This window comes from Elephas maximus, chromosome 18 (assembly GCF_024166365.1).
Source record: "Elephas maximus indicus isolate mEleMax1 chromosome 18, mEleMax1 primary haplotype, whole genome shotgun sequence".
Lineage (NCBI taxonomy): Eukaryota > Metazoa > Chordata > Mammalia > Proboscidea > Elephantidae > Elephas > Elephas maximus.
The window spans coordinates 28,863,846-28,885,217 of record NC_064836.1 but is presented as its reverse complement, the minus strand read 5'-3'; the positions used below and the strand labels follow the sequence as shown (position 1 = coordinate 28,885,217).

Below are 21,372 nucleotides of genomic sequence, written 5' to 3'. Positions count from 1 at the left end.
TAAAGTCAGGTTCTAGGGTTGGAATACTCGTCTCGAAACTGTGACTTTGATAATTATTAGTAGTTCTATTTGGGGTTTATTGAGTAATACTTCGTATTTCTGCACCTTTGTCACAGACTGAGTTTCATTTATGATGAAATGTTACCTGGTGAAATCCCCCCCTTATAACGAAAGCAATAATGTTCTACTGTTTTTCCCAGAATGCCAAGTTTGCTAGCAGTTACATGACTAAATACGATCCGAAGCGTAGCCAGTTTCAGAAACAAATAGAAGGAAAATAGACATGGGGGTGAGAGTGGTGGCAGACTTAAGGTTTGCGTCACAGAGTTACAATCTTAGCTGGGAAGACTTTAGCAGGGTAACTGCTTCTGAGGTTGAAGTCACACGCTTCCCCCATTGCATCACCAAACTTGGAGCCTTCTCCTTTGCGTGTGCGTGTACATGTGAATACATTTTTATGTTTCAAAATTCAAAAGGTACAAAGGTCATTTAGGGTAGTGGAAAAAGTCTACTCGTGTTTACAAGCCTTCCAGTTCACCTCTTCGGAGGCAATGTTATCAGTTTCTTAGGATCCTTCCGAGCGATTTTATGAACATAAAAGCAAATAAATATGTATACTTTTCATGCACTCCCCCCTTTAGACGGAGATGTTGTATAAACGGTGCATTTTTAGCATCGGTCCCGGTCTGTATATTATTGACTCGATCTTTTACCCAGCTGCATAATGATTTGTTGTCAGAATGTACCATGATTTAACTAGTCTCATAAAAATGGCTATTTAGGTTATTTCCAGCCTTGCTGTAATAATCAATGCTACAATGAACTAGAATTGGAATTGCTGGGTCATAAGTTATGCATTCATAATTTTGCTAGTTCTCATTTGTTCTTGCTACAAGTTGTGCCAATTTGTATTCTTACCAGCAAAGTATCTGAGTGCCTGCTTGCCACCTCCATCCCATTAAAATTTCAGTGAGATTTAAGTTGCAGGTTGAGGTGGAAGATCCCAGGCCCACCAAGAATGTCTGTTTCATACACATCTTCTTCTTGTCTCTGGTTGTCTGATGGGATTTAAAACTTGCCCACCTAGGACCCAGTTTTGGAAACTAGAAACATGATCTGGGCTGAGAAAAAAAAGACTTCCCTCCAGTAAATAACTGACTTACTTTCTACTCACATTCCTCTCAGTCCTCATGTTCTGGCTGTTCAGCATCGATTTCAGTTCTTATTCCAAAAGATTGTTGCATAGTGAAATTGGGCTCCCATTTCCACCATTGACAATTCGAATTGTGCCTGGTCAGCCTCCAGACACCTGAGCCCAGAGATGGATTTGCAGTGAAAATTAAGGTAGAAGGAGCAAAGATAAAGTCCAGAAGCAGAATATATTTGTATTTTGACCTAAAACTTCAAAAAAAATCTCCCACTGTAAACCCCAAAACTATTGCCCTGAAATAATCTTTAAACCTTAAACCAAAAATATCCCCTGAAGTCTTCTTAAAACCAAACAACAGTTTAGCTTAACTAGTAAAGAATGTCTGCCTTGAACATAGTGCTCTTTTAAGAACTATATAGAATCAAATTGACAACAGCAACTCGAAAGATTAGATGGAAAATTTAGGGAGCATTGAGTTTATGTTAACAGTTGAAGGACAGTTCGGTAAAGGAGGGTGACAAAAGTTCCACAACCTGAAGAATGCAATCATTTTCACTGAATTGTACATGTCGAAATTGTTTATTGGTGTCTGTTCTGCTGTATATATTCTTACCATCAACAAAATTAAATTATTTTTTAAAAATCTCCTGCTGTAAAAGATTGGTGATTAATGTGGAAAATAGATAGAGGGGGAAACCCTTGTTATTTTAAAGACAGCCAAAATATTAAGACAACAAATGTATTTATAACTTTGCCAGTCTACTTATTCAGATAATTAAAGAGCAGAGTTAAACACTTAAAAATTACTTTGTCACCCAACCAAGCCAAAGATTCTTCCAACAGAGGTTGTAGACCTTGTGGAAATTAAATTCCTGAAATTGAATAACTTAGCCCTGAATAAATTAACCCTGATGGTGCAGAGGCTAAGAGCTCAATGGCTAACCAAAAGGTTGGCAGTTCGAATCCTCCAGTCACTCCTTGTAAACCCTATGGGGCAGTTCTACTCTGTCCTGGAGGGTCACTAAGAGTTGGAATTGACTCAGTGGCAATGGGTTTGGCTTTGTTTGGTTTTATATTATCAGACAATAATTACTTCATAAAGGATTTCTGTGTTTTGAGTGTTAATATATTTAATGAATATAGTATGTCATCACCAACTTACATTGGACTGACATTAGTATTCTGGGAAGGCAAAAACTCGTGCAAAGCGTCAACCAGTTTTTTCAAATCAATAAGTTGAGTTCTTTCTAAAAAGTCGTCTTTTCAAACAACTATTCAGATTACTTTCTTTCACCAAATTGTGACTTCACAAGGATTAGCTGACCCATAAATTCAGATAAATAGGCATATCTGTTTCGTTTGCCAGCTCAGTCTAGAGTGGTTACCAAATGCAGATCTATGAACAAGTGAAAGGAGCAGCGTAAAGACAGTCTGTCAGAATAGAGTAGTCAGATATCCTTTTTCAGAAAGAAGGGTCCTTTATTCTGAGATTACGTCATTCCTTCTGTTTAGATGTTAAGATGCTAACATTTCTTTTATGAAATGTTGACAGTGTATGGTAGTGTTATAATGTCCTTATTTGGCAAACTAAATAGTGAGAGTATGAGTCCTCTCAGATTTTTTATTTTATTTTTTTAAATTTTACTTGGCAGGTAAAATCTAATTGTCTGAAAATTGTCTGGGAATCCCTTATATAGGATTTTTTTTTTTTCCTTTCTAAAACTATAGCTCTGGACATCTCAATAATCCTAGTCTGGAAAAAAAGCTGAAGACATTGCCTAAATTTCTTTAGACCTTGCCTTGCTGACGGCAGTTCTTTATTCACTTCAAGTAGAATGTAAGTTTCATAAGGGAAGAGATTTCTATGTTTTGTTCAATGCTGATTTCACAGCACCTAGAATAGCTACTGGCCCACTGTAGACACTCAATAAATATTTGTTACTGAATGGTATCGGACATTATCTTATATTAATTTTCACTAGTGATCAGTGTTTTACCTTCTGCTGATACAAAAGTTTCCTGGGTGGTACAAGCGGTTTTGATCGGCTGCTAACCAAAAGGCTGGTGGTTTGAACCCACCCAGCAGCTGTGCAGAGAAAGTACTGGCAAACTGCTTCTGATTACAGCCAAGAAAACCTTGTGGAGCAGTTCTACTCGGTAACGTATGGGGTCACCATGAGTTGGAATCGACAACAGCAATGGGTTTTCTCTCTCTCTCTTTTTTTTTTTTTTTAGGTATGATGATATAAGTTAACATTTTCTGCAGCTTTCATCCCTCTATTCTCAAAACACAATCTCAATGTTATAAATTACTAAGGCAGATTAGTTCTTAAAGTAGTAATAGACACCTTTCAGTGTAGCACCCAGCCTAAAATGCACCCCCTCTGCCTTTGGGAACTGCCTTCAGTAGGCTGGATGTCTGGTTGTGGTATCTGGATTGGGTGAAGGGGGGCACCTTATCCAAAGTGAATCTATCAGATTCTCCCAAGAATTTGCACTTAAGATAGTAAGACGATGAATCCCTGCTTCTGGCTGGAATTGCAATGAGCTCAAACACCGTAGGAAAGCCATAAATTACCGTGTCAACTCCGGAGCTGAGAGAACTACTCAGTGAACCAGGAGAGAGAAACAAGCAGATATGCCAGAAGGCAGAAGATTCTGGTACCTTTCTGCGTCCTTTACCCACGACTCTTCCTGGGCCAGGTCTCTCTTCCTGTCTGTGGGTTCCCTTTGATACTCCCTGGGGTCCTTATCATACATTCCTTGTTGTTTTGCTGGTGTTGTTGGTAATGTTTTATTGTGTGTGTCTGTGTTTGCTTAAAGCAATGCAAGCTTGTTTCCATTGCCTAGTACCAAAGAGTTTCAATTAATCCAAGAGTTAATTTCATCAGTGAAAATTGTATGATTGTAAAAGTGAAATAAAATAAGGCTTACTAGCGTAATAACTCTTTGTTATAGGGTTTGAGTATGTGTTTTTTTCTTTTTTTTTTTTTTTATGATATGCCCATAGATGTCCTGACTGGAGCACTGGTGGCACAGTGGTTAAGAGCTCGGCAGCTAACCAAAAGGTTGGCAACTCAAATCCACCAGCTGCTCCTTGGAAACTCTATGGCGCAGTTCTACTCTGTCTTTAGGGCTGCTATGAGTCAGAATGGACTCAATGGCAACAAGTTTCCTTTTTTTTTTTTTTTGGTTTTATCCTCACTGGCGCTTAAGCAGTGCGAAAATGAGGTAAGCTCTTTGCCTTGCAAGTATGTAGTAAAGAGAGATGAATTTCTCCATCTAAAAAAACAAAAATTCTCCATCTACAATATATAAATGATCCTAGCTGAAAATGTTAGAAAATGTCTACATTATCTCAAATTTCAATGAAATTTAGCCATTGGTTATAATTCAGTGAGATCATCTTTTCTATCAAACCATTCTCATTGATGGAATCCATCTGTAAAAGATTCAAGGGTTCTTTTTTTTTAATTTTTATTGTGCTTTAAGTGAAAGTTTACAAATCAAGTCAGTCTCTCACGCAAAAGTTTATATACACCTTGCTAGGTACTCCTAGTTGCTCTCCCCATAATGAGATGGCACACTCCTTCTCTCTATCCTGTATTCCCTGTGTCCATTCAGCCAGTTTCTGTCTCCCTCTGCCTTCTCATCTCCCCTCCAAATAGGAGCTTCCCAAATAGTCTCATGTGTCTACTTGAGTCAAGAAATTCACTTCTCGCCAGTATCACTTTCTGTCTTATAGTCCAGCCCAATCGCTGTCTGAAGAGTTGGCTTTGGGAATGGTTCCAGACTTGGGCTAACAGAAGGTCTGGGGACCATGACCTCTGGGGTCCTTCCAGTCTCAGTCAGACCATTAAGTCTGGTCTTTTTACCAGAATTTGAGGTCTGCATCCCACTGCTCTCCTTCCTCAGGGATTCTCTGTTGTGTTCCCTGTCAGGGCTGTCATCAGTTGTAGCCAGGCACCATCTAGTTCTTCTGGTCTCAGGCTGATGTAGTCTCTGATTTAGGTGACCCTTTCTGTCTCTTGGGCTCAAAATTACCTTGTGTCTTTGGTGTTCTTCATTCTCATTTGCTCCAGGTGGGTTGGGACTAATTGATGCAAAAAGATCCAAGATTTTAAAAATTAATACTGATTTTTTTTTTTTACCACACCGATATTCCCAGTGGAGAGTGACATAGCTCTTTCAAATGTATTCACTGTTCAGCTGTAATAGTCAATCTTCATCTGAAATGGCAGTTTCTTCAACAAAAAGAAAGCTAGTGAAATTTCTTTTCTCTCTATCCAAACTGGGAGTGTCATAATAAAAGTATACAGTGAACTAGACAGATATGTTCTTTGTCCTTCTGGATCTAATCAGGTGCTAAAGACAGATAATAAGCAAAAATTAGTCATTAATTGTAATCACCACCACTCCTCTGTCACTTTGTTGTACTGTGGTGGCATGGGTCCTGCTGTGATGTTGGAAGCTATGCCTCCAGTATTTCAAATACACTTAATTGTGCCCTTTCAGAACCTGTACATAAACAATGAGGCAGTTCGAACAGAACAAGGGGTTACTGTGTGTTTTAAAATCAGGAAAGGTGTGCGTCAGGGTTGTATTCTTCACCATACTTACTCAACCTGTACGCTGAGCAAGTAATCCAAGAAGCTGAACTATATAAAGAAAAACAGGGCATCAGGATTGGAGGAAGACTTATTAACAACCTGCGATATGCAGATGACACAACCTTGCTTGCTGAAAGTGAAGAGAACTTAAAGCACTTACCGATGAAGATCAAAAACCACAGCCTTCAGTGTGGATTACACCTCAACAAAAAGAAAACAAAAGTCCTCACAACTGGACCAATAAGCAACATCATGGTAAATGGAGAAAAGATCGAAGTTCTTAAGGATTTCATTTTACTGGATCCACAATCAATGCCCATGGAAGTAGCAGTCAAATCAAAAGACACGTTGCATTAGACAAATCTGCTACAAAAGACTTCTTTAAAGTGTTAAAAAACAGAGATGTCACTTTGAGGACTGAGGTGTGCCTGACCCAAGCCATGGTATTTTCAATTGCCTCGTATGCATGTAAAAGCTGGACAGTGAATAAGGAAGACCGAAGAAGAATTGGTGCCTTTGAATTATGTTGTTGGTGAAGAATACTGAATATACCAGGGACTTAGAAGAACGAACAAATCTGTCATGGAGGAAGTACAGCCAGAATGCTCCTTGGAAGTGAGAGTGGTGAGATTTTGTCTCCCATACTTTGGACATGTTATCAGAAGGGACCAGTCCCTAGAGAAGTACATCATGCTTCGTAGAGGGTCAGTAAAAAAGAGGAAGATGCTCAACGAGACGTAGTGACACAGTGGCTGCAACAATGGGCTCAAGCATGCCAACAATTGTGAGGATGGCACAAGACCTGGCAGGGTTTCATTCTGTTGTACACAGGATCACTATCGGTTGGAACCGACTTGACAGTACCTAACAACAATTGTGACTATTAAGAAGAAAACCAGCGGGCTGCTGCCCACCGCATCTTAAGAACCACAAATGTAAAATGATTGCAATTTCAATTTGAGTTAATTCTTTTCTGTGGGCCAATGACCATTTAAGTATCTGGATCATTAGAAAATGTGTAAGGTATTCTGGGATTGAGGCAGAACATTTTCCTGCAAGATGATTACAGTTAACAGCTCCAGCACGTCTCGTTAGCGAACTTTTTGAAAAACACTTCACTTCAAACAAGGATCAGTTGAAATAACTTTATCCAGTTCAATATTTTATATTACTGTGTGAAAAGAATATAATTCAGAACCGTAGTACTATGTGATTTTATATTGCGCTCACAATGGACACTTTACTGATGCAGCTGAGAACTGTACAGTCAATAAAAAAAGTAGCAATAGTTTTCCTGAAAGAACTTTCTTATCACGTCCGTTAGCTTCTGTATCATTCCTATATTATTATCTGTCCCTCTTGGGGAAAAAAATTAAAAACAGGTATGGTGTTTTTTTATAGTGTTGAAGGCAGCAGGGTTATAAGCATTCCCTCTGGGTATAAAAGGCAGAAATTTTTTTCTGTATTGTTTAGTTTTACTATTCTTGTTAGGTGTCATCTAGTTGATTCCGACTCATAGCGACCCTATCCACAACAGAATGAAACACTGCCCTGTCCTGCACCATCCTCACAATTGTTGCTATGCTTCAGCCCATTGTGGCAGCCACTGTGTAAATCCATCTCGTTGAGGGTCTTCTTCCGCTTCGCTGACCCTCCTCATTACCAAGCACGATATCCTTCTGCAGGGACTGATCCTTCCTGACAATATGTCCAAAGTATGTGAGATGCAGTCTCACCATCCTTGCTTCTAAGTAGCATTCTGGTTGTGCTTCTTCCAAGACAGATTTGTTCATTCTTTTGGTATATTCAATATTTTTTGCCAGCACCACAATTGAAAGGTGTCATTCTTCAGCCTTCCTTATTCATTGTCCAGCTTTTACATGCATATGAGACGATTGGAAATACTATGGGTCAGGCGCCCCTTAGTCCTCAAGGAGGCATTTTGCTTTTTAACACTTTAAAGGGATCTCTTGCAGCCGATTTGCCTAATGCAATGCATTTTTTGACTTCTTGACTGCTGCTTCCATAGGTTTTGATTGTGGATCCAAATAAAGTGAAATCCTTGACAACCTCAATCTTTTCTCCGTTTTTCATGATGTTGCTTATTGGCCCAGTTGTGAGGATTTTTGTTTTCTTTATGTTGAAGTATAATCCATATTGGAAACCCTGGTGGTGTAGTAGTTAAGTGCAATGGCTGCTAACCAAAGGGTCAGCAGTTCAAATCCACCAGGCACTCCTTGGAAGCTCAATGGGGCAGTTCTATTCTACTCTGTCCTATAGGGTCGCTATGAGTCGGAATCAACTCGATGGCACTGGGTTTGGGTTTTTTTTTTTTTTTTTGGTTATAATCCATACTGAAAGCTGTGGTCTTTGATCTTCATTAGTAAATTCTTCAAGTCCTTTTCACTTTCAGCAAGCAAGGCTGTGTCATCTGCATATTGCAGGTTGTTAATGAGTCTTCCTGCAATCCTGATGCCCTGTTCTTCATATGGTCCAGCTTCTCGGATTATTTCCTTAGCATACGGATTGAATAGGTATGGTGAAAGGATACAACTCTGAAGAATACCTTTCCTGACTTTAAACCACGCAATATCCCCTTGTTCTGTTCGAACGACTGCCTCTTGATCCATGTACAGATTCCTCATGAGCACAATTAAGCATTCTCGCATCCTGTTCTCCACAATGTTATCCACAATTTGTTACGATACACATAGTTGAATGCCTTTGCATAGCCAATAAAACACAGGTAAACATCTTTCTGGTATTCTCTGCTTTCAGCCAGGATCCATCCGATATCAGCAATGATATGCCTGGTTCCACGTGCTCTTCTAAATCCAGCTTGAACTTCTGGCAGTTCCCTGTCGGTATACTGCTGCAGCCTCTTTTGAATGACCTTCAGCAAAATTTTGCTTGCATGTGATAGTAATGATATTGTTCGATAACTTCCACATTCGGTTGGCTCACCTTTCTTGGAAATAGGCATAAATATGGATCTGTTCCAGACAGTTGGCCAGGTAGCTGTCTTCCAAATTTCTTGGTATAGACAAGTGAGCACTTCCAGCACCGCATCCATTTGTTGAAATATCTCAATTGGTATTCTGTCAATTCCCGGAGGCTTGTTTTTCACCAATGCCTTCAGTGCAGCTTGGACTTCTTCCTTCAGTACCATCGGTTCCTGGTCATATGTTTCCTCCTGAAATGGTTGAACGTCAACTAATTCTTTTTGGTATAGTGACTCTGTATTCCTTCCGTCTTCTTTTGATGCTTCTTGCATCATTTAATATTTTCCCTATAGAATCCTTCAGTATTGCAACTTGAGGCTTGAATTTTTTCTTTAGTTCTTTCAGCTTGAGAAATGCGGAGTGTGTTCCTCCCTTTTGGCATTCTATCTTCAGGTCTTTGCACAGGTCATCATAATAGTTTACTTTGTCTTCTCAAGCCACCCTTTGAAATCTTCTATTCAGCTCTTTTACTTCATTATTCTCGGCATAGTAGACCATATGATTGTCCGATTCAAATACCAGTCCGTTTCAGCTCACTAATGCCTAGGATATTGATGTTTGTGCATTCCATTCCACTTTTGATGATTTCGTATTTTCCTAGATTCATACTTCGTACATTCCAGGTTCCGACTTTTGATGGATGTTTGCAGCTGTTTCTTTTTATTTTGAGTCATGCCAAATCAGCAAATGAAGGTCCTGAAAGCTTGACTCCATCCACGTCACGAAGGTCGACTCTACTTTGAGGAGGCAGCTCTTCCCCAGTCGTCTTTTGAGTGCCTTCCAACCTGAGGGGCTCATCTTCCAGCACTATATCAGATAATGTTCCGCTGCTATGCATAAGGTTTTCACTGGCTAATTCTTTTCAGAAGTGGGTTGCTGGGTCCTTCTTCCTATTGTGTCTTAGTTTGGAAGCTCAGCTGAAACCTGTCCACAATGGGTGATCCTACTGGTACTTGAATACCGGTGGCATAGCTTCCAGCATCACAGCAACACACAGCCTCCACAATATGACAAACTGACAGATGCGTGGGGTTAGTTTTACTAGAGGGCTGCAAAGTTGTACAATAAATACATGGTACAATTACAGGGGGATAAACAAAAGTTAAGAATCACATACAAGTTTCAATTTGGTAAGAACTTTAAGTGGACTTTAAGAAGTAACCTTTATCTCATTATGAAAGAACTGTGCACAGATTTTAGAAATCTAGAAAATGCAGAACTATACAAAGAAGAAAGTAAAAATCACCTATAATCTTATTACCACTATTAATTTTTGGTGCCTTTCCTTCCAGAATTTTTAAAAATAAATATTCATTTATACATTCACTCATTCTTAGTCGCTTCACCACTTGAGTGGATGACCTCCCTGGATTCTTAGCTCTTTAGCCTCCTTGCCTCCAGTAACCATCTTTACCACCCCACCTCAGCCACCTACCATAATGGTTGTACCTTGGACCTTATCCACTTAGCATTGCTTCTGAACAAGGGACTAATTTTACAGTAAGAAAAACAGTGCAATGGTCTCATTCACAGGATTTGCTAACCTTTCCATGTATCCTGTCACCCGGAAGAATCTGGTTTTATGGAACATAGGCGTGGCCTATGGAAGACTTAGCCATGGCGCCAACTGGGAGACAATGCCTTGAGAGGCTGGGATGCTGTTCAATGGATATGTTTGTTTGTTTGATGTATATGTTTTGAACCAGTAACTAATATCCTCTAGCCCGAATACACCCGTCTGGAGACCAAAGGATGGCATCTCTACCTATAACACCTGTTGAGGCAGGGTTCACAGTCACCAGCAATAGACCACACACATGCTCACTCAGAGCATGGGAAACACTTTACTCACATAGAGAAGAGGCAGTAAGATCAGCTGGACTCCAGTCTCCCATGGCCAACAGGCTTATCCCGCATATGGCCAGTACAGGGCAGATGTTCTACATCTACCCCTTGTCTTAGTTATCTAGTGCTGCTATAACAGAAATACCACAAGTGGATGGCTTTAACAAACAGAAATTTATTCTCTCACAGTCTAGTAGGCTAGAAGTCCAAATTCAGGGTGTGAGCTCCAGGGGAAGGCTTTCTCTCTCTGTTGGCCCTAGAGGAAGGTCCTTCTCATCAGTCTTCCCCTGGGCTAAGAGCTTCTCAGCAGAAGAATCTTGGGTCCAAAGGACATGTTCTGACCCCAGTGCTGCTTTATTGGTGGCATTAGGTCCCTCTGTCTCTCTGCTTGCTTCTCTCTTTTATACCTCAAAAGAGGTGGTCTCAAGACACAACCCAATCTTGTAGATTGAGCCCTGCCTCATTAACATAACTGCCACCTATCATTAATATCGTAGAGGTAGGATTTACAACATATAGAAAAATCACATCAGATGACAAGATAGTGAACAATCACACAGTACTGGCAATCATGGCCTAGCCAAATTGATACACATATTTTTGGGGGACATAATTCAATCCATGACACCCCTCTTAAGCTGTAGTACTGGAGACCCCATTCACTCCCTGCTGGGAACTGATACAAGAGTGGGACTGGCCAGGTACCATATAGTGCCCACGCATGTACAAGAGGCAGAGAAAGTTACTGTGTGCCCAGAACAGGGGGAAGGCTTCCCCAACAAGGACAAGGAACTGGGAGAGAAAAGACAGCTCAATTCCCAGTCTTCTTATCAGAGAATGTTCTGACCCCACACCTTTACTTAGGCAGCCTGGATGGAAGGTGTAAAGGCAGACTATTCTCCCAACAAGACCTAATGGCCTACTCAAAAATACCCCTGATGACGCAGGGATTAAGTGCTATGCTACTAACCAAAGTGTTGGCAGTTTGAATCCACCAGCCACCCCTTGGAAACTCGTCGGCAGTCCTACTCTGACCCATAGGGTCGCTATGAGTCAGAATTGACTTGATGGCAATGGGTTTATTTTGTTTTTGTGTTTTGGTACCTGAAAATTGTTAGCTTGAAAGTTTCTTTATCCAAGGGAGGAGTGCTTCTATCAGAAGACACAAAGGTTCCAAAGAACTGGGAGTTGAGTACGCATCCCAACCAATTTTGGCTTCTGAATCATCAGGGGAAAAGAAGAAGGGGTTACTCTGTGGTCTTAGTAATTGATCCTACTATCTAGGGGAAATAATGCTGCTTTTGCACAGTGGGGCAGTGAAGAACAGATCTGGAACATAGAGGATCCTTTGGGGCAGTTCCCAGTACTTCCATATCTGGTGGAAAAGATGAACGGGAGATCATGCAGTCCAACAAAGGCAGCAGTGCCAAGGGCCCAGACCCTGAGGAATAAAGGCTTGGTTTACCCCTGCAGGGCCAGAGCCTTCCTTAGCTGGTCTTCTCAGGGATAGAGAAACAAGAAATGGTAGCAGACGTAGGGAGTATAGATACTAATTATGCCTCCTGACCAGTTGCAGAAATGAGGATGGTAGGAGCCACCCTTGTGTTCTTGGTTACTCTGTTATGCCTGTCTATGTTTATATACCAGTTGTAAACATTAATCCTGCTTAAACAGGACACCAAGGCGTGACTGTGACTAATGTAGAAGACCATTGCATATTACCTGTCGGTGGAAGCAGTGACTGTGGGGTTTTGGTCTGTGGGATTTTAGAGAGAGGGTAAGAGCATTTTTACTTGTATGAAGGATAGCTGTATTAAGTTAGGAGGACCATGTTTTTGTCACTATTGTTATTGTTTGGAAGTGTAAAAGTGGGCAGAAGGGAGTGTGTATTGATATCGAGTATCTAGGGGCAGACTGTGCTGGGTGTCATCCTTTGATACTTGGCCTTGCTCCTCACCTCCTTCTGTGCATCTTCCTGTCCTCCAAACCCAAACCAAACCCACTACAGTTGAGTCGACTCTGACTCATAGCAACCCTGTAAGACAGAGTAGAACTGTCCCGTAGGGTTTCCGAGGCTGTAATCTTTATGGAAGCAGACTGCCACATCTTCCTCCCGAGGAGCAGCTGGTGCATTTGAACTGCTGACCTTATGGTTAGCAACCAAGTGCTTTAACCGCTGTACAACCAGGACTTCGTCTTCCTGTACTACAGGGACTGCAAAGCTAAAAATCACATTTTGAAGACTCCCTTGAAGCTTGGTTTCTGGATGGGACTGATGTTCTGCCAGTTGGAGAAGCGCTGGTGTGAGACTTGGGATGCTGAAGTGAGGCAGAGGCCATCTTCCTTCTATTGTCAGAGCTGGTGAATGAGGCCATGCAATGAGGGAGTTAAAGTCAGTCGTGGCCACCAGGAGTGTCAAGTCCTCTAGTCACTGACTTCTGGGCATCTCAAAGCAGTTGTGGCAATCATGGATACTCAGCTAACATTCTGTGTCAAGCCGGGACAGATTACCCAATAAGCAAGTTAAGCATATGCCTAGGTCATCAACAAAACAGGAGCACCGGTTGTCCAAAGCAGAGACCCATAGATACCAAGCAGACAGAACACAAGAAAAAGCGAGCACTGCAGTGGAAGGGAACTCTCAGGGTACTAAATGAAATCAATACCATTTTATAAATTTTGTATATGGTAACAATTATATTTTCCTTCTCATTTCAGACCAATCTGGTATAACCTCACATTCAATTCTCAGAAGAATGCACCTGCTGCACCATAATTACATGACATAATTAATCATATCATAATTATCATAATTAATGATAATGATACCTGGTCCTGGGCAAAGCGAACCAAAACGCATCTTCAGTTTGAGCATCCCCTTGTATTTGTATCACAGTCTTTGCGATCATTCTCGCCCTGTTGGGCATCAGCAGTAGCCCAATGAACTGTGAAGACGCAGCAACAAAGGATGGGAAGTGAGTGCGCAAGTTTTTAAGTATTATTTCAAGATGGGAAACAGTTGTGGAGAGATGTGAAGGGCCTGCCAACAAACATCGTAGACAAACGAATGAAATCATTTCCAGCTGCCTCATAAGTACTGTTTCTTTTGTTTATCTCAGACCTGAAGAACAAAATTACATGTTCCAAAGTAATTTTTTTACTTACTAATTTTCAAAGACAAATTTTTTTGTGTTATTGCCTAAATTCGAATCTAAATTTTATTTTAGAAATTTTACTTGTTTTATAAATTCTATTTTCAATTATTCAAATTTATTTGCTATGGTAGGGCCAATTTAAAAAGTGATTTAATTTTATATCCAGGTAAAATGAAATAGCAACCAAGTGGAGCAGAAAAACTCACAGAAAATAAAAAGGATTTGTGAATCCCTAAAGAGAATTCCAAAATTAACTTCCTTTTTAAAACGTGATGAATCAGAAGAGACTTCTTCCATTGAACGCTCAGATTTAATGGGTGCAAATCGTTGTACTAGTACCTCTGTACTAGTACTAGTACCGCTAATGGCAGTATGAATATAACAGAGTTTGTTTCAAATTCTGCATCCATCCCTTGTTGGGGTAAAAAAAAATTAATAATGGTGTAGATAGCAAAACTATTTTAGAATCTGAAATTGTCATGTGTACAGAAGTCATAACAGAAATACAGATCCTGCTCTGTGGAAGAATTTTTCTTCTAACAATATAAATTATTGGATCAAAAGAGGGCCAAGTGATTGTCAACATCACATTGGACTGTCTGAAAATTCATGTCAAAAATTTCTGGATGGTAAACAAATAAGGTTCTGTAAACAGTATATTTCTAGGGTGCCAAGCTAATGGTGAAAGTTGCAATAGGGAGTGGCTACTGTGTTCTCCATCACTTGGTTCCGTATATTGTTTGCAAACTATTCAGTCCTAAATCATTTAATTCTCGATTTGCTACAGATAGATTTAGTGATCGGTGTAACTCGAATGTGATTGATAAACATGAAAGGAGTTCAATTCACAGAAATTGTATATTGTCATGTTTCTGCCAAAGGTGTGATTTTGGCTTCACTCATGAACTGGAGGCACAAATTAATGAAGAATGTCAGTATTGGAAAGCCGTTTTGCAATGCCGAACATGGACTATCTTTTCGAGGAAGAAATGAAGTGTTTGGGTCTCCACAAAATGGAAATTTTGGGGGTTTACTTGAACTTGTTGCTCAGGTGATGCATTTTTAGCAGGTCACATCTCAAAATATGGTAACACAGGAAATGGCAATCATCATATAAGTCTAAAACAATGTGTGAAGAATTAATAAACTTAAGTGATAAGGAGCCCTGGTGGCACAGTGATTAACAGCCCGGCTGGTAACCAAAAGTTCGGCAGTTCAAATCCACCAGTCGCTCCTTGGAGACCTTATGAGGCAGTTCTCCTCTGTCATATAGGGTAGGTATAAGTTGGAATTGACTCGATGACAATGTTATCCATTGTTAAGTGATAAATTTTCATCAACTATTTTCAGTAAAAGAAGTATAGTTTGACATTTCAGTTTGTAGATTCCCACTCCTGATCTTTCTAATTTAAGGCATGTGTCTCCACAGATGGAAAACCTATTGAGCAATTTATCACATTTACTGGCTTAAAAAGTCATACTAGCGAAGAAATTGCAAATCAAATATTTCACTATTTATCTGAAATTTGCAAAACTGGTTTTTCTAAGTGCAGAGCCTGGTCCTATGACAATGCTGCCAATATATCAGAGCATTACAAAGGCATACAACACTAGTTTTAGCGTGTAATGAATATACCGTTTCCACACCATGTGCTGCACATCCACTTCATCTTGTAGAACGTAGCGCAGTAGATTTTTGAATCGTACACTCAGATTCTAGATGCCTTAGAAAGTATTGCTGAAGTCCAGACACAAAAAGGAGATACCAAAAGAGAAGCTGAAAACCTTGCCAACAAAATGGAAACGCTAGAATACTGTTTTTATGTTGGTTATGTAGAATAATATATTGTAGCATTTTGCTCAGACCAGTCAAGCTCTCCAAGATTCAGAAGTAAATTTAATGATGTGTATAGACTTCTACCAGTCATTAACAGGGTATTTACGTAATTTAAGAGAAGATTTTGAAATAATTTGAAAACACATCAAAACAAATACGCGAAATACTGATCATGAAGCAGCTCACCATCGCAGAAGCACTAGAAGGAAACACGTAAATGACAGACGTGCTTCAGAAGCGTTGTTGAATGCCAGAGATCAAATTTTCATAACCACGTACTACAGCATCACTGACACACTAGAATCTTGCACGAAAAGAGGAATGAGAGTGTATGAAGTTCTTTCATATAGATTTTCCTTCCTAAACAATGTGGATATACCTGCTGAAGAATGCGTGAGAGCATCGAAGAAATGCGTGCAGGCTCATCCCAATGACTTAAATACAGACCTTTACGGAGAAGAACAATTTCATTCTTACATGAGAACTAAGTTTACAGATTCAGGAAAGACATTTTACTCATGTAGGTACATATGATTCCATAGTAGAAGATAAAATACAATGCGTATTTCCCAGTGTTCAAATTGCTTTATGCATATTCCTAACTTTAATAATCACAAACTGCACAACAGAATGCTCATTTTTGTCCCTAAATAGACTCAAAACCCTTCACTGTACAATGATGATTCAAGAAGGACTTGATTCATTATCCTTGTTATGTATGGAAGTGGATATTGTTTGCAGCTTAATTGTGATGATATCACTAAAGAACTCGTAAGAGCAAAATATAGAAAGGAATATTTTCTTATAACGTGTGAAAGACTTACCTAAAAATATAGTTGTCATGGATTGAATTGTTTCCGCCCAAAATATGTGTCAACCTGATTAGGCCATGATTCTCGGTATTGCCTCTTATCCTCCATTTTGTGATTGTAATTTTATGTTAAAGAGGATTAGGGTGGGATTGTAACACCATTACTAAAGTCACATCCCTGATCCAGACAGGAGCTGCCCACATGGTCTCATGTGTCTACTTGATCCAAGAAGTTCACTCTTCAGCAGTATCATTTTCTATCCCATAGTCCAGTCCAATCCCTGTCTGAAGAGTTGGCTTCGAGAATGGTTCCTGTCTTGGGCTAACAGAAGGTTTGGGGACCATGACCTCTGGGGTCTTTCTAGTCTCAGTCAGACCATTAAGGCTGGTCTTTTTACAAGAATTTGGAGTCTGCATCTCACTGCTCTCCTGCTCCCTCAGGGGTTCTCTGTTGTGTTCCCTATCAGGGCGGTCATCGCTTGTAGCTGGGCAACGCACCACCGTTTATCTTACAAGAGATAAAAAGAAAGGGAAGCTAGCAGAGAAGGGGGGACCTCCTACCCCCAAGAAAGCAGTGACGGGAGCAGAACGCATCCTTTGGACCCTTGATTCCTGCAAGGAGAAGCTCCTACTCTGAGGGAAGATGGATGAGAAGGCCAGCAGAGAGAAAGCCCTTTCCTGGAGCTGACACCCTGAATTTGACTTTTAGCCTACTTTACTGTGAAGAAATAAATTTCTCTTTGTTAAAGCCGCCCATCTGTGGCATTTCTGTTATAGCAGCACTAGATGACTAAGACAGTAGTATTTTGTTGTAATATTTATTTTCTGGTCGCTACATTTCTTTTATGACATCTTTTCGTTTGTTCATTTATAATTACAACATTTGTTATGAAACAAGAATCAAAATTGAAGTATGAGCTGTTTAAAGCAAAACTGGTGAGAGTCAGTTTGGACTTTTTGACCCTGGTGCAGCAGTGTGCCCTTCAGCTGATTAGTGCAGTGGCAGCCCTGACTTCTATTCCTCCAGCCCTTCCTGTGATTTTGTAAGCCGCTAACCCCTGGTGTTTAAGCCTTCTCTGCTCAACATACATAGCCAAAAAAACCAAATCCGTTGCCGTGCAGTCAATTCCAACTCATAGTGACGCATAGGACAGAGTAGAACTGCCCCATAGGGTTTCCAAGGTGCGGCTGGTGGATTCAAACTGCCAGTGTTTCGGTTAACAGCTGTAGCACTTAACCACTGCGCCACCAGGGTTTCTGATACAGTGTCTATCTGTAGTAATGTTTTGTGTATTTTTAAACTAGATGGTATCGTATTCTATGTGCCGTTTTATAATGTGCTTCATTGCTTTCAGTTAGGTGTTTGCAGGTCTTATAAATGCATATAAATACACCTCATTTCTTTTTTCCAACTTTTTATTTTGGAAAACGTCAAATGTATAAAAAAGCAAGAATAGGACAATGAACATCCATATACCCATCACCTGGGCTCAACAACTGTTAATATTTTGCTACTTTCTCTCTCTCTCTTTGCTGAGCCTTCTGAGAGTTACACGCAGACATCACGATGTTGTTGTTAGGTGCCTTCAAGTCGGTTCCGACTCATAGCAACCCTGTGTACAACAGAAGGAAACACTATCCGGTACTGTGCCATCCTTGCAATTGTCGCTACACCTGAGCCCATTGCTTCAGCCACAGTGTCAGTCCATCTTGTTGAGGGTCTTCCTCTTTTTCACTGACCCTCTACTTTACCAAGCATGATGTTCTTCTCCAGGGACTGGCTCTCCTGACAACATGTCCAAAGTATGTGAGATGAAGTCTTGCCATCCTTGCTTCTGAGAAACATTCTGGCTGTACTTCTTCCAAGACACTCTCATTATCTATAGCCAGTCCATATTCAAGTTTCCCCAATGGCCCCAATAATGTCATGATTTCTTGGCAGTTTTTTTTTTTTTTTTAACTAATAGTGTTTATCTTTTTTGTTTAAAAAATAAACATGAAATAGATGTGACAAAATGTTCCTATTTTTCAGTTCTGGGTGGTAATTATATGAGTGTTAGTTATGGTATTTATTCTTTTCTTTTGCAAACATTACTGAAGTATGCTATGCATACAGAAATGTGCACTTATTCTAAGTGAACGGCTAAATGAATTTTTACTAATGACGTGTATGTATGTGTGGAGGTGTTTCTTTATGGTGAATACAGAGAAGTGAAATTGCTGGCTTCTAGGCTCTGTGCATTTTCAGGGAGTCCCAAAATGTACTTCAAAATGGTTGTACCAGTTTACTCTCCCATGGATAGTGTATGAGAGAGCATCTGTTTACTTACAGGCATGACAAAACTTGCTATCAACTAACTTAATTTTTTGCCAATCTACTTGATGAAATATCTATTGTATTTTTCTTATTAGAGATGATTCTTTTAAATTTTGTTATTGGCTATTTGGGTTTCATCTCATGAGAACTATGTGTTCATTATTTTTCTCTTTTTCTGTTAGCTTGTTAGTCTTTTTCTTTTTGTCTCCCATATTTTTAAGTTGTTCTGTGGTGTCATTTTAATGTTATCTAACTTAACATTATGATGCTTGTTGTGGGGTGAGGCTGTAACTTTAAGCAGTGGGCAGTTCTAGCATCTTATTTATTTACGTGAAAATACTCTTATTGGGTTTTTCCTATTACCGATGTTATAGTGTCAGTGTGTTTATTTATTTATTTGTTTTTTTTTATTGTGCTTTAGGTTAAAGTTAACAGCTCAAGTTAATTTCTCATGCAAAAATTTATACTCATGTTGTTACGTGACAGTTGCAATCTCTACAACGTGACAGCACAATCCCCCTAAAAATATGGAACACTTCAGGAATTTGTGTGTCATCCTTGTGCAGGGGCCATGCTAATCTTCTCTGTATCATTCCGAGTTTAGTACATGTGCTGCCGAACTGAACACGGTGTGTTTATTTTTTTTTAATTTAGAAAATTCAGCTATTCAAGAAGTAGAAAATAAAAATTGCTTCTAATCCCATCGCCCAGATACAATACTGCTATTGTTATAGTGCAGATCCTTCACCCCAACGCCATTTATTGAATTACTTTCCTTTTTTCCAGAGGTTTGTGATTTTAACCTTACCATATACTAATCTTTTTTAAAACTGAGAGTCTGTTTGTAAGCGATCCCTACTGCTTTATCTGTTTGTCTGTGTGTTATTGTGCCTGTACTTACATCGGTGTGGCTTTATGACACCCTCTCTTGCTCTGCAGAGCCAACTCACCCTTACTGCTTCTGTAGAGTTTAGATTGGCTACACAGGACTTGTATGTCAGTCTGAGCTGTGACTGGGTTCTCTGTTAAATTTAGAATAAATTAAAAATCAGAATAAAGAGCAGGCTCAGCATAAAACAAAAAGACTTCTCATTGCTTTTGTTGTAAGAAATCAAAACAGATTTACAAACATCCTCCCGTAAATTCTGGGCAGAGGGAGATCCTGAAATTATTAGTGAGCAAGCCTGGGAAATGGAAATTGACTGTCCAAATCCCATTTTTACTAATTTAATGTGTGTAAAATGTTATTAATATCTCTTTTCTTTCTTCCCTGCTTTGTTTCTTCCTTCTTTTCAGGGGCTTTCACAGATTCGCTCAGGAGTTTTAACCCCTAACTCACTTTTCCTCACAGGCATTAAGTTCCTCTATCCCTCCTTCCACCTTAGGGGCTTTCAGGACCATTAACTCCTGATGTTGAGGAGTGGGCTGCTGAATGCAGGATGGATGCAGAGCCCTAAAGTTGCCACTGATGGTTCTGGCAGGTGAGGAAGTTGGCCATGTCAATACTGCACATGGCCCTCCACACCCTACACTTATTGTCTTGGCTCCGCTCCTTCAGTGGTTCTTTCCCTCATAGTAGGAAGGGACTCTTTCAGCTGCGGTGTGCACTCTGAGTTTACCACAACCCTCACCGCTCACTGTTGTCCCAACCCTTAGGCTAAGCCCAGAGGCCCTTTGTCCCCACATCTCTGCTGTGGGTCCTCTGTCACCTATTTATCCCACAACAGCACAGCTGGAACCACATTTTCAATCCAGAAACCTAGAAACCTCAGGCTGGGCTTTTAACTAAATTAGCTTTTCTCTTCTGTTGACGTAAATCCCATTGACCTATAATTATTTCTTGTAAGAATCACTTGAAACATATGTGAAAGGGCTTTAGAACTATTAAAACCTACCAAATGGAAGATATTTATAATAGGCACATAATTTCTAACATCATTTAATTTTACATTTTATTAATAAAAATCCATTATAATTCAATTGTTGCATTTCCAGGACTAAACCAAAAAACAAACAAACAAACAAAAACCATTGCCATCAATTTAATTCTAACTCATAGCGACCCTATAGGACAGAGTAGAACTGCCCCTAGGGCTTCTAAGTAGTGGCTGGTGAATTCAAACTGCCAACCTTTTGGTTAGCAGACAAGCTCTTAACCACTGTGCCACCAGGGCTCCATTTTCAGTACTAAAAACCAAAAAACCAAACTGGTTGCCATCGAGTCGATTCTGACTAGTAGCGATCCTATAGGATAAAGTAGAACGGCCCCATAGAGTTTCCAAGGAATGCCTGGTGGACTTGAACTGCTGACCTTTTGGTTAACAGCCATAGAACTTAACCACTACACCACCAGGGTTTCCATTTTCAGTACTAAGTACTACAGGACAGTAAATCTATTTATTTATTGATCTTTTCACTTATTTCCTTTCTGCCTTCCTTTCTCCACCACCCTTTTCCTTATTTGCCTTTTTCTGTCACTTTAAATCTTACCTCTGAAGTACAGTGTCAGTAATGAGGTCATTACATTTTTCTATTAAAATTTATACTTCAATTTTTTTTTCAAGTTTTGGCCTAATTTAAACACTGACATTATGGATTCATGTTAATTGGCCTGAATGGTCAAATCCCCCACCAATTAAGCAAAT

General features: G+C 39.8%; 1 long non-coding RNA gene and 1 other non-coding gene across 2 annotated transcripts in view; one reads left to right on the top strand and one right to left on the bottom strand.

Annotated features, from left to right (window-relative positions):
* Positions 1-21,372, top strand: part of LOC126061315 (uncharacterized) — a 48,266-nt gene that overhangs the window by 120 nt on the left and 26,774 nt on the right. The window lies entirely within an intron of this gene.
* Positions 19,249-19,355, bottom strand: LOC126061867 (U6 spliceosomal RNA). The gene has a single exon (XR_007513915.1). It is a non-coding gene; the product is annotated as a U6 spliceosomal RNA (small nuclear RNA).